General features: G+C 33.8%; 2 pseudogenes; both read left to right on the top strand.

Moving 5' to 3' along the window:
• Nucleotides 1-1351: 1351 nt before the first annotated feature.
• Nucleotides 1352-2842, top strand: LOC148586113 (UPF0481 protein At3g47200-like; annotated as a pseudogene).
• A 4149-nt stretch (nt 2843-6991) lies between these two features.
• LOC132178158 (UPF0481 protein At3g47200-like) lies at nt 6992-8381 on the top strand (annotated as a pseudogene).
• The last annotated feature ends 5840 nt before the right edge of the window (nt 8382-14221 follow it).

Below are 14221 nucleotides of genomic sequence, written 5' to 3'. Positions count from 1 at the left end.
TTAAACATGGGGATGCTAAAGTGCTACTAAATGCATTGGGAAGTACTTTAACTTCCCAATAGCTTCCTTATCCATTATTTTAACACAATATTTCTTTCTCCTTCCTACTCTCTTCTATTTTTGCCTTGGGGGATTGTATTAAAATTTTGTTAAAAATGTGAAGGGATGTAAGAAACTTGCATTTTGTAAAGAACTAATATTTTAGTGGTATAGAAAAAGTTAAAAAAAAGTTATTATGGAGTATATTTAAATAAGAAAACAAAAAGTAGTTTTGTCCTCTAAAGAAAATCAGACCTAAGCAATTCTAGATGAAACGCGTGGCAGACAATTTTCAACTATATGCAGATCATACATGCTTTTTATTGTACGTGAATTTAAAATAAAAAAAAATAAAAAAACCACGAAAAATCATCGTATTTCTCTAAAATTCACCACCCGTTCACCCAAAAATCTAGCAAGAATATGTGAAGCAAGCCTCATAACCTAGTCGTCCACTCGTGTATCGTATTATTATTGAATTTTCTGACATGCCGTTCCGCAATTACCGCAAAGTGCAATTTGTGCAAATGTGTTGAAAGTTGATGGGCTAAAATGTAATTATTCTCAAACTTGTTTTCTTTATAACCCGACCCTCTATTCTATTGTTTGAGAGCCAAACAGCAGATGTACATTTGATTTGCAGGAGCTTTTGAAATTCAAAAGGTCTGTGTGTTACGTTGCTTTTGAAGTCGTGTATGTGTGGCGAACTCATTGATCAACTAAGTTTCTTCAAGGTGAACCCCCCACTCTTCTTTCTTTCTTTCCTTTTTTTTTTTACCAGTGGAATAATATTATCTCTCTCTCTCAATCTCATTCTCTGGTTTATGGCATTATATTTCCCTATTGCTCTTACGTTTGCTCTGGTTTAACATAGAAGTAACCGCTTTTGACAAACCTCAATTAAAGTTGCTATATATGCATATGATTTTTTTTTTTTTTTTTCCACTATCAGTAGACATTTTAGTTATCACGTCCAATTCTAATTTAGTTTTAAATAATAGGCCAAACACTCAAAATAGGCACAAACAACTTTTAAAAGCTGTTATAGCAGGCAACTTAAATAACTGCTAACTGATTAAAGCGGTGCAAAGGCGGTTAGTGATTTTAGACTAACCGCCTTTTCGCCGCTAGAAAAATACCCCCCCTTTTTTTTTTTTTTTTTTTTTTTTTTGTATGTTTTTGTTTTTCAGTAGTATAATAATCTCTCTCTGGTTTATAGCATTCTCTATTGCTCTTACGTTTACTGTGGTCTAACATAGAAGTTGCCGCATTTGATAAATTAACGTCATTTAAAGTTGTTGGGGACTGGGGAGTCGGGGACTCTAGTACTACTAGTTCCGGTTGTTTTAAGAAATGTCTTTGTTATTAGGGAATTTAAGAAAGGCAACTTGCTAGATGGAAAAATCAGCAGCTGCAGAAATTCAAGAAGAAGCAAGTGCTTTGATAATAAATGTGAATGGGAATTCTGAGAGTCAAAGGGAAGCAAACAGTCCAAGTAGAAATGAAATTCCAAACGGAAGAGTTGATAGAGAAGCAAATGCTTCCGTCAGAAATGAACATCAAGACAGAGCGTTGGCAAATGTCATCACACAAATGATAGAAAGCTGGGAGCCTCCCTCACCACGTCCGTGTCGTAACTATAGGGTTCCACATGATATTCGCAGAGGGAATGAAGAAGCCTACACTCCTCATGTTCTATCAATTGGACCTTTTCATCATGGGTATGAAAGATTGAAACCCATGGAAGAGCTTAAAGTGAAATATTTCAAGCTATTGGTGGAAAAATCAGCTCTAGACGTGGAGAATTCATTAAGCACTATAAGGAGTATGGAAATAGATATCCGTCGTTGTTATGAAGAGCCTAGCATGCTTAGTAGTGATGATTACGTGAAAATGATCCTGATGGATGCAAGTTTCATTATTGTGCTTTTCCTTATGTCCAATGGTCGAGAATGGGGGAGTCTGGCGAGTGGCGATCACTTAATAGCATCACAACGGTCTATTGCTATTTTACGTAATGACATGTGGTTACTTGAAAATCAACTTCCTTTCTTTGTTATTGAAGAATTATACAACCTTGCATTTCCATCTCTCTCTTTCTCTAACTACCTTTCTTTCAAAGAGCTTACCTTTGAATACTTTCAATATTTCAACTTTCAAGAGATGCTTTATGATCCCAATTTACAAATAATGCATTTCGTTGATTTGTTAAGAACCATGCTTCTGCCAACAAGCCTACCAAATAGAATATCCTATGAGTTGGCAGGTGAACTTTTGTACTCAGCAAGCCAGTTGCACGAGGCCGGAGTGAAATTTAAGGCGGTCTCAAAAAAAATGCTTATTTGACTTAAAATTCACAAATGGAGTATTGGAAATACCATCCGTTCGATTATACCGTTATAAAGTCTTTTTATTTCGAAACCTCATGGCTTTGGAGCAATGTTACTATTTGGATCATCCTTATGTTACTGATTATATTCGCGTATTGGATTTTCTTATTGACACTACAAAAGATGTGGATTTACTTGTTCAAAAGGAGATATTGCTTAATCGTTTAGGCGACAGCAATGTACTGACTACTTGGATCAACAATTTAGGCACACATCATGTATATAAAGACATGAACTACGATTATTATACTCTGTTTGAAGCTTTGAATACATTCTATGAGCATCGTTTGCATAGATGGAAGGTAATCTTGATACGTGAATATTTTGGCAATCCTTGGAGAACTACTGCTACCATAGCTGCTATTATCTTGTTGGCGCTCACTTTTATACAAACTGTACGCTCATTCTATTGAAGTCTATGTAATTTTAATAGTATTGGGATTGCATTGTGATAACATTTTATTGTTCGATTATTTTTATTGTTTTAGGAGTCAGAGGTTTGTGGGATTGTGGTGTACATGGTGTCGCTTCTTAATTTAAGAAAGGCCTCCCATCAAAAACATATTAGGAAATTTCCGGACCAGATCAAGTAAAATACCATCAATTTCTGTGGTTGTGATTAAGTGCATGCATGCTACCAATTTCCTTTTAACTCGATGGCATTCAATCAAAATACCCACACAATATCTTTTTCTCTCCTGAGAAAGCGATTTTTTTGTTTCATTTGGATGCTCAAGAACATGGGGTTCATAATATATTTAGTGTCTGTCCTTTGCAAAAAAACGAGCAATTATATAGTACTAGGCAACAAAAAATGTTTACCCTACATGCAGGAACACCAACAAGACAACTTTATCCATTAATGAAACCAATCTTTTATGTTCAATCATTTCACGTGATCACTTTTTCGTCAGTCAAAACGGCTTTGATTGACAGATAGTTCGAATTGCAAAAATTTTAAACTTTGGGGGGTGCATTGCAAAAATTGAAACATTAGAGGTCGAATTAAAAATCGCCTCAAACTTTGGGGGGATAAAGTGTAATTTTCCCAATAATAAATGTGAATGAAATCGATAGAGAAGCCGTGTGGTATGAACAAATCCAAGTGTTGGGAGATAACATCGAAGAAATGTTAGAAAGATTGGAGCCTCTTTTGTCAAGTCAATGTTGTACTTATAGGGTTCCGCGCGCGCATGATATTCGCAAATTGAACAAAGAAGCCTACACTCGTCCGTCTATATCAATAGGACCTTTTCATCATGGCCTTCAAAGGTTAGGAACAATGGAAAATCTTAAAATGAGTTATTTCAGGATATTTTTGCAAAAGGTTGCAATAAATGTGAAGAATTTAGTAAGCTTTATAAGGGATAACGAAAGAGATGTCCATTGTTGTTATGCAGAGAGCATCCAACTTAGCAGTGTTGATTGTGTGAAAAATGATCCTAGTGGATGCAAGCTTCATTATTGCATGTTTCCTAATATTTGAGCTTGAAGAATGGAGGAGTAAACTTGAAAATCAACTTCAAACCAACTTCGGCAATGTAGTTAAGGATATGTGGTTGCTTGAAAATCAACTTCCTTTTCATGTTATTGAGGAATTATACAAGTTTGCATTTGCATCTCACTCAAACTACCCTTCCTTCACTCAGCTCACCTTTAAAATTCTTTCCAAACTACAACACTCAAAAAATATCTCTCGATCCTTATTTGAAAACAAAGCACTTTGTTGATTTGTTAAGAACCTTTTTTGGGCCTCCACAATACTTTCAACTTTTTTCGGTCTCTTCTTCGGCCACCGCATGCATAGAAACCGTAGCAAAAAAATTATACATTTGTACACTGCAAGCCGGTTGGATGAGGTAGGAGTAAAGTTTGAGGTTGGCTCAAGCAAATAGTTATTTGACTTGAAATTCACAACGGAGTGTTGAAAATACCAAAAATCTCCACCCAAATGATAAGCAACATCATATCAGTAAGACTAAATCTCACAATATTGAAGTATGACTGTATGAAGTTGTGCGTGCCAAAGAAGGGAGAAAAAATACACTTGACAATGAAGTGGTGCGTGCCAACTGTTTGGTCTTCACTAGAAAAGTCAGACGAGGTGGCTAATATTGCCTGAAACAAGAGAAAAACGAAGACTCACTTAATTATTACCAGGTCCTCCAGTTGTCGGCTAATATTGGCAAGGTCCCAATTCATTTTATACTAATACCACTTCTAGAAGAATATATATATATATAAGGAAACTTGTGTCGTGAATGTTCAAGTAATAACTTTTCAAATTTATAAGCTTAAGAAAGTCTCTTCGAATTGAAAGACACTTTTTTTTTGTAATATCTTCGAAAGACTCTAAGATCGATGTTAATCTTAATAACATAACTTATTAAATTACCATTTGTTTTAAATATCTAAATATTTAATTGAAAAATGTTAGGTGCATAACAATCAAATTAAAGTACTTGTTTTGTAATATTTTTAGTCGTTGATTTTGAAAGGAGGAATCCATATTTTTTCCAAGAGGAGTTGGAAATTAAGGATCCCAATCTCTAGATGGTCTTTGTTTGGTGGTTCAGTCTTTTTTTTTATTCAAAGCAGAAAAGGGGGAAAAGGAGAAATTTGGTGGTTCAGTCAAATCAGTCGTATCTACAATACGACTGAATATTTTTCTCCAAAGATTCTTTTGTTCGAACAATAAATATTGTTGGAGTAATTTAGTAATTAGATGAATCTATAAGAATATATTTATACTTGAGACATTAATTTGTTACCATTTACAAAAACAGGAAACAAATTATTCAAATTAAGATTTATCCAACAAAGTTTCCCTACCCTTCTATTAATTATGATGATAATTTTTGTGGAATATTTCTAAAGAAAATGTGACATTTTTATTAAATTGACTTGGCATGCTCTGTTCACCCTTAATTAAAAAAAAAAAAGAAAAAAATGGAACATGTCAACTCAATTAAAATGTAGAACGCAAAATGCATACACGTGATCAAAATGTAAAGAGCAAAATATATCCCAAGTTTCCTACCTTTTGTCACCAACAAAGAGTTGTGATATATATATTGGCACAAATTTTCTCCCCCACCGCTTCAGATAGTGTCTCCTCTTTCACTGGACAAATACATCTTAGTCTCCCAATCAGAGTTAAGTTCTATTTTGTAAAAAAAAAAAAAAAAAATTTGTGGAGTTAAGTTAAAATAGTTTTCCTTTGTTACTACTCACATCATCTACTATGGGTCGTTACAACTAGTTTTGCTGCAAGCTTTCCCCGGATTACCTTCTTTGCCTTCACAAATCCGTTCTAGAGCTGTGGTTGAATTGCTGTCAAAATTGAAAAAGATCACAATAAGGCAATAACGTGGAGGTTCAGTTCCAAACTTTGGACATACAAACTTTCTAGAAGAATAAATCCATAAAGATCATTGTCCTAGCAATAATATGAAGCCTCATTCATAACTCTGTGGTCCACATACCATATATGGTGATAGTTAAAGGGCTAAAAATATAATTTCCCCTAAACTTGTTCTTTCTTTATAACCCAATCCTCTCTTGTTTGAGTCTTTGAGAGAGCCACAAAGCCGATCTTCATTTCATTTCCAATGTTCAAGGAGCTGAAGTTCTGTGTGCCGCTTTAAGGTGAAAAACCCTCTCTTCTTTCTTTCTTTCTTTCTTTCTTCACAAGTGGAATAATCTGTCTCTCACTGTCTGGTTTATATAGCAGTATAGCATTCTCTTTTGCTTTTACGTTTGCTGTGGTTTAGCATACACGTTGCTGCTTTTGATAAAGCTGATCAACTATAAGTTGCAAGGGACTTAACCCCGGGTTGGCTCAATCTGTAAGAGCTTTGATTTTGGTTGCATTTTTTCAGGTTTAAGGTTCGAATGATCTTTTGGGTGCAAATAATTTTTTTCCAAAGGAAAAGGGAGATGCGAGAGATACGATAATCCAGTGCTTTCATTCTATTTAGTGTTTTTATTTTACGTGTCAAATTTTTTATTAAAAGTTCTACGGATACAAGGTGTTAATTCTCTTATGAGACAGGGCATGCCTTAAAATATTTTATGCTTATTTTTCTCCTTATAATTAGTAGTAATAGAATAGTGCTTGCGCATTACTCCTCTTTGTTCGTACGTATAACGTTCGAGCATGGCTCCTTTCTACAATCCCCTTCTTTTGCCATGCATATACATAAATTTCTAATGTTTTTTCCCCCCTTCAACCAGCATCAGTTAAAATTTCAGCTATCGCATCCAATTCTAATTTTGTTCTAAATACTTTGTGAATATCAAGCATTTAAAAGATACTTTTTCTGATTTTGTCACATCATGGGATATATCTTCCAATGTTTTTTTTTAATTCCCATCCCACTCTCAAATAATTGAGCCGATGTGTCGGTTCTCATAAACTAATAGATCAATCTTTATTTAAAAAGAAAAAAAAAAAATCTTAGAGCTATATAGACACCGTCATGTAAACCCAATACTCATATTTTTAATATGCTAGTGACCCTTGTCTTTGTCATTAAGAAGTTTAAGAAAGTCAACTTGCCATGAAAGAATCAGCAAGTACAGAAATGCAAGGAGAAGCAAATGCTTTGATAAAAAATGGGAATGAAAATTCTGAAAGCCAAAGGGAAGCAAACAGTCCAAGTGGAAATGAAAGTCAAAGCAGAGAAGCAAATGCTTCAATCGAAAACGAACATCAAGACAGAGCATTGGCAAATGACATCACACAAATGCTAGAAGGCTCAGAGCCTCCCTCATCACGTAAATATTGTGGTATTTACAGGGTTCCACATGATCTTCGCAAATTGAACGGAGAAGCCTATACTCCTCAAATAGGGCCTTTTCACCATGGCCATGAAAGATTGGAAACCATGGAAAAGCTTAAAGTGGAATATTTCAAGAGATTTGTGGAAAAAGCTGAGCGAAACATGAAGGATTTAGTAAGTTATATAAGGGATAGGGATAGAGATGTTCGTCATTGTTATTCAGAGACTAGCAAACTTAGCAGTGATAATTATGTGAAAATGATCATGTTGGATGCGAGCTTCATTATTGTATTTTTCCTGATATCCAAGCTACCAAGAGAATGGGGTTGTTACCAAGAGTTTACAGTACTTCCAGAACGATTGCGAGATGACATGTTGTTGCTTGAAAATCAACTTCCTTTAATTTCTTTATTATTAAGGAATTATACAATTTTGCATTTGCATCTCGCTAAAACTATCTTTCCTTCACCCAGCTTACCTTTGAATACTTTGCATGTTACAACGGTCAAAATATGTCACCGGATGATCCCAATTTCAAAACATAGCACTTGCTTGATTTGTTAAGGACCTTTTTTTTGCCTCAATCACAAAGGTTGCCACAAAAGAAAGTGTGGCAAAAATGTTAGGCATTTGTACACTGTTAGCCAATTGCACGAGGCAGGAGCGAAGTTTAAGGTGAGTTCAAGCAAATGCTTATTTGACTTAAAATTCACAAATGGAGTGCTGAAAATACCATCCTTTAAAGTATATCATGATATAGATCCTTATACTCGAAACCTAGTGGCCTTGGAGCAATGTCACTATTTTTCTAATGCTTATTTTACCGATTATATTCATGTATTAGATTTTTCTTGTCGACACTGACAAAGATGTGGATTTACTTGTGCGAAAGAGAATCCTGGTTAATTGGCTTGGCGACAACAATGCTGTGGCAACTTTGGGCAACAATCTCTGCAAATGTATTTTTATTTTAGATATGAACTCTGCTTATTGTCATCTTTGTAAATATTTGAATATATTCTACGAGGATCGTTGACAAAGATGGAAGGTTATTTTGCGACGTGATTATTTTAGCAATCCTTGGAGAACTACTGCTACTGAAGCTGCTACTATCTTGCTAGTGGTCACCTTCACTCAAACTGTATGCTCTATAATCTCATTATCATAGATATGATTTTGATGCAAGATGAGAAAAGAATAATTTGTTCTTTTAGTTTTATTTAGAATACTATTTTTATTGAAGCTATTAGTATTTACTTTTATGTATTATATAGTTTTTAAGAGTTGTATTATTTTATAATCCAATAATGAGCTTCGCCCAAGGTCAATCAAATTAGGGTTAGGATTTTGTCAATGAATCTATTTAAATGTTATTTTGTACTCCAATTGAGACATAATATGATTGATAAAGATGTTTTCTTTGAGGCATGATTCCTACTCTCTTCGATGGAGAGACTTTACCAATGTGACTCTCGTTCAACCTATTTTTTTCATTATTTCGGTTTTTCTTTATTATCTTTTTTTTTTTTTTTTTTTTTTTTTTTTATTTGTGCTGTTTCAAATTGGTATTAGAGCCAACCCTTAATTAGCATATTGCATGTGGTGTGCCCGTTTAGCAATTCCCAAAGCCCATGGAGCCTATCATGGCCCAGATAAGCCCGAGAAGGGCCAGACATCCTACAGATTTTGATAAAGTCCACTTGAATGCAACCAGAGTTGCTGCACAGTCAAAGAGATTTCAGCGTAAAACATGTTCCTTGAAAATGATTTCTTAGAAAACATTGTCCGGTATTTGGCATGTACGAAAAATCAAGCAGGTCCCGGTCGGGTCGCCGACGTCGGAAAATGTTTTCAGCATAAAAAATTTTCATGGAAAACATTTTTAGTAGAAAACATTTTTCTGGAAATCATTTTTTGGTACTTGGTGTGTACGCAAAATCATATTAAACATTAAATTACGAAAATGTCCATGTCAGGTCTCGGGCGGGTCCTGCCAGGGTCTCGAGCTGATCCCAACGGGGTCCTAATATGGTCTAGGCGAGGTCCGGGTGAGTTCCATTGGGGTGTTTGTGGAACTCGGTTCGGACACCTCTAGGATTTGGTCGAGATATTTTCGTAATTTAAAGTTTAATATGATTTAATGAAAAAATAATATATATATATATATATATATATATATATATATATATTAAAAAAAAAATTGATTTTCTATAAGCACGGTAAACACCATAAAATGTTTTCAGCAAAAAAATATTTGGGTAAAGTCCACTTAACTCCCTCAAACTACAACTCAAATGACAATCTACCTAAAAAACTATCAATTACAATAATTTACCCCACAAACTAACAAAAAATGACAATATACCCCACAATGCTAGCAAAATAACGAAATGACCCCTATAAAATTTTCAATAAGACAAAAATACCCTTAAAATTTTGAATAAAAAATTAAATTTTAGTATTTTTGTTTTTATTTTAGTAAGGGTAATTTTGTCATTTAGTTAAAATTGAGGGTACATTATCACTGTTTTGGTAGTTTTTGGGTAAATTATCGCAATTGATAGTTTGAAAAATAAATTGTTATTAGAGTGGTAGTAGTTTAATGGGGTTAAGTAGACTTTATTTAAAATATTTTCAGAAACCATTTTACGTGGAAAGAATCATAGCCTTAATTAAATGCTCTTACTGCAGCGTGTTAGAAGCTGCTCGCCAGCCATGCAAATCCAACAAAAACAGCACTGAGAGATGCGCACATATGGGTCACTTTTTTTTTTTTGAAAGACACACATCATTATTCACTTCTCTCATTTAGCCTTGGTCTCGTCTTTCAATTTTTCCATGAAGCACGTGGCAGACAATCTACACTCAAAATTAAGGTCGATAATTTTGACACGACCCACGCTCGACACGAACACGACATGAAAAAACAGGCATTAGGTTTGGACTTATCGGGTTCGGGTCGTAATCGGGTTTACCCGATTAAGACACCGTAATTTCGTGTCTAGCAGGTCGACCCACCAGACCCGAATTTTTTTTTTTTTTTTTTTCCTTTTTTCTGCCTCGCGTGAGGAGTCAGACCACTCAGACCATTTTTTTTACTTTACCATTTTGAACAAAAAGTCAGAAACTGTGTCTTTTTCTTTAATTGTTTTCTCCACCTTTTGTCTAAAGAAATTTTTGGAAATATTGTTATTGGCACTCAATCCACAAGCAGATCTAATAACCAGTTAAGTACTACAGTGAAAAGATTTCCCGTACTCTTAAGGCCATTTGTGCAAAAATAGGGGTGTAAACGAGCTAAGCTTGGGCTGTCCAGGCTCGGCTCGAGCTCGATTTTTTTTTTTTTTTGGTAATTCAAGTGTATTAGATAACAAAAATCATCCATACATAATATTTTGCACCTTAAAATACTAAAGAACATTAACAAACATAACAGATTAATGTCAACCTTATTTGTTAAAAACTAACAAAATCAACTAAAATGCTAAAGAACATTAAACAAACATAACAAATTAATCCCAACATTACAATCATCCATACAGAATCAACTAAAATGTTAAAGAACATTAAACAAACATAACATATTAATCTCCACCTCACAATTCCATACATAATCAACTAAAATTTTAAAAAATAGTTATTAATGATAATATCATATATTTCTTATTATATATATATATATATATATATATATATATATATATATATATTTCTTATATGTTTTTATATTAATATATACATATATTATATATATAATATATATACACACATATGCATAAAAAATAAAAAATAAAACAAAAAAAAACAAAAGTATATAATATATTTGTTATTATTGAGTAAATGAGTAATGTTGATTATATATTGTTATTTGTTACTTAATAAAAAATATACGAGCCGAGCCTAATAAGCGAGGCAAGCCTTATACGAGCGGAGCTCACGAGCTTAGTCGAGCCGAGCTCACGAGCTTAGTCGAGTCGAGCCGAGCTTGCTTCGTTTAATATTCGAGCCAAGACTTGTGTTCACGAAGCGTTTCATTTAATATTCGAGTCGAGCTTATACGAGCTGAGCCCGAGTTTGCTCGCGAGACGCTTCGCTCACTTAACTGCCCTATGCACAAACAAATGCATATATATCAAACTTCAAAGGAGTTTTTTTTTTTTTTTTTTTTTAAGTACATAATTACCAACAAAAGAGAAAGCCAACAAGAAAACTCCAAAGGAGTAATTCTATTCATCAAGCTGACAAGAAATTGTGATTTTCATTATTTGAATTAATTTTTTAACACTTTTGTTTCATGTGGGACTAAATAATAAGTAGACTATTTTAATAAATGAACTTACATGTTTTAACTTTTAACTTTTAAGTTTAGATGAAATTATGAGTTTAGTAATTTTTTTTGGAGTACAATTTGTCAATTATGGTCACTTTCCTTTTTTTTTTTTTTTTTTTTTTTCTTATCCTTTATTAAAGCCTTTAATCTCTTGGAATTCAATTTTTTGCATTGACTATATTGATGTATTAGTATTATTATTACAATTTTGAAATTTTTTTTTTTTTTTAAAAAAAAAAATTTATAGTTTAGGGTTAATCGGGTCGTGTCAGGTTACCCGGCTATTTTCATGTCATAATCCTATCAAACCCGATTACCCGCTTAGCTAAACAGGTCGTGTCTAGGTATAGACTAATCGTGTAACGGGTAGTCGCAGGTCGTGTCAGGTACCCATTTTGCCACCCCTAAGTCAAAATCATACTAGCTTTGACACTAAATTTGTCTCAATACAAAACCAAACAGAAAAATTATGGAAGAGCATAATTAAATAAGGTCGATGCGAGCATAAATGCCAAGAATAAAGGCCGATGCAAGCATAAAGGTCAGCCAATAGAAAAAGTGATATTCCTGAGCTATGAGAGGCAAGCATAAATGTCAATGCAAGCATAAAATTAAGGTATGCTATGTTAAAGTAATATAATTAAGTAATTAAATTTATTTCTTCTTATCAGCTAGCTTTTAGAATAGTTGGTAGTTCAACATTGTATCAGAGCTAAAGGTCTTTAGATCAAACCTTGGCTCCGTCAAATCACTCTCCATTTAAATTAAATATTTCATGTGCTGAGTTTCACCTATTAAAAGACAGTTTGAGCCTATAAGTGAGGGGGAATGTTAAAGTAATATAATTAAGTAATTAAATTTACTTCGTCCTATCAACTTAAACTTTTATAATAGTAACTTAAACTTTTAGGATAACTGGTAGTTTAACATGTCATTTGAAAAAGTGGCTCCGCTTTATTTTCCCTTTATATTCTCTATTTATTTTCTTTTTTAAGTTGGAACGAAATAGAAGAGAAGTTTCGTACGTACGACGTGGTTCTACTAAGCCTTGTTTCTCTATCGGGTGAAGAGTGAAGATCACAAGAGTCGTACTAGGAGAGCTCTTCAAAAGACAGTAAGTAATTCATGATGAACATTTTTTTAATCATGTCCAAACATTTATATATTGACTTTAATATATGTTCACTTCTCATTTAAGCAAGTTTAAATTTAAGAATTATTTGCGAGGAAAATCTTATTGAATTTGGCTGTTACAGAGAAGTACGTTCATTCAGGCTGATTTGCAGGGTTTTTTGAAAAAAATGTGTAGTAAAACAAAATATTCTTACTTTTTCAATTTTTCAAAAAGAAAAACATTTTTATTTTTTTCACATTATATCAATCAATTTTTCATATAATTTTTACTACAGTATTAAGCCAAAACTGAAACGAAATCGTTTACCGAACGAACTAGTAAAGATGCGCACATGTCGGTCACTCGTTTTGTTTTTTTTTTAAGGGCACACATCATTCACTTCTCTCATTTAGCCATGGTTTCGTCTTTCAATTTTATCATGAAGCGCGTGGCAGACAATCTACATGCTTAGAAAATTCACCACCTTTCACCTGACAATCTAGCAAGAATATATGAAGCAAGCCGCATAACTTACTCGTCCACTCATGTCTCTGATTATTATTATTGAATTTTCTGACACTCCGTTTTGCAATTACCCATAGGTGTAAATGTGTTGAAAGTTGATAGGCTAAAATGTAATTTTCATCAAACTTGTGTTTCTTTAAAACCCAACCCTCTATTCTATTGTTTGAGAGCCAAACAGCAGATGTACATTTGATTTGCAGGAGCTGTGTGTCGCTTTTGAAGTCGTGTACTTGTGGCGTACTGATCACTTAGCTAAGTTTCTTCAAGGTGAACCCCCACTCTTCTTTCTTTCTTTCTTTCGGTTTTTGTTTTTACCAGTAGAATAATATTAATATTCTCTCTCTCTCTCTCTCATTCTCTGGTTTATGGCATTATATTTCTCTATTGCTCCTACTGTTTGCTGTGGTTTAACATATGTAGAAGTTGATGCTTTTGACAAACCTCAATTAAAGTTGCTATGCATATGAATTTCTATTTCTTTCTCTCTTTTTTTTCTTTTTTTTTTTTGTGTTCTTCCACCACCATCAGTAGACATTTTAGTTATCATATCCAATTCTAATTTAGTTTTTAATATTTTGTGTATATCAAGGATTTAGAACTTACAAAAGAAAAAGATCAAACACGAGATTTTGCCGCATCTTGGGAACTATCTTCCAATATTTTTAATATGCTTGTAACCCTTGTCTTTGTCCTTAGGAAATTTAAGAAAGGCAACTTGCTAGATGGAACAATCAGCAAGTGCAGAAATTCAAGAAGAGGCAAATGCTTTGATAATAAAGATGAATGGAGATTTTTTAAGTCAAAGGGAAGCAAACGGTCCAAGTGGAAATGAAAGTCAAAATGGAGAAGTTCCCAGAGGAGCCAACTTGCTAGACAGAGCGTTGGCAATTAACATTGAATTAATGCTAGAAAGCTCGGAGCCTCCCTTACCACCTGAATGTTGTATTTACAGGATTCCACCTGATCTTCGCAGGGTGAACGAAGAAGCCTGTACTCCTGAGGTTGTATCAATAGGGCCTTTTCACCATGGAGATAAAAG

The sequence above is a fragment of the Corylus avellana genome, chromosome 4 (assembly GCF_965113065.1).
Source record: "Corylus avellana chromosome 4, dhCorAvel1.hap1.2, whole genome shotgun sequence".
Lineage (NCBI taxonomy): Eukaryota > Viridiplantae > Streptophyta > Magnoliopsida > Fagales > Betulaceae > Corylus > Corylus avellana.
The sequence above is the reverse complement of the archived record's forward strand: the minus strand, read 5'-3'. Positions and strand labels throughout refer to the sequence as shown.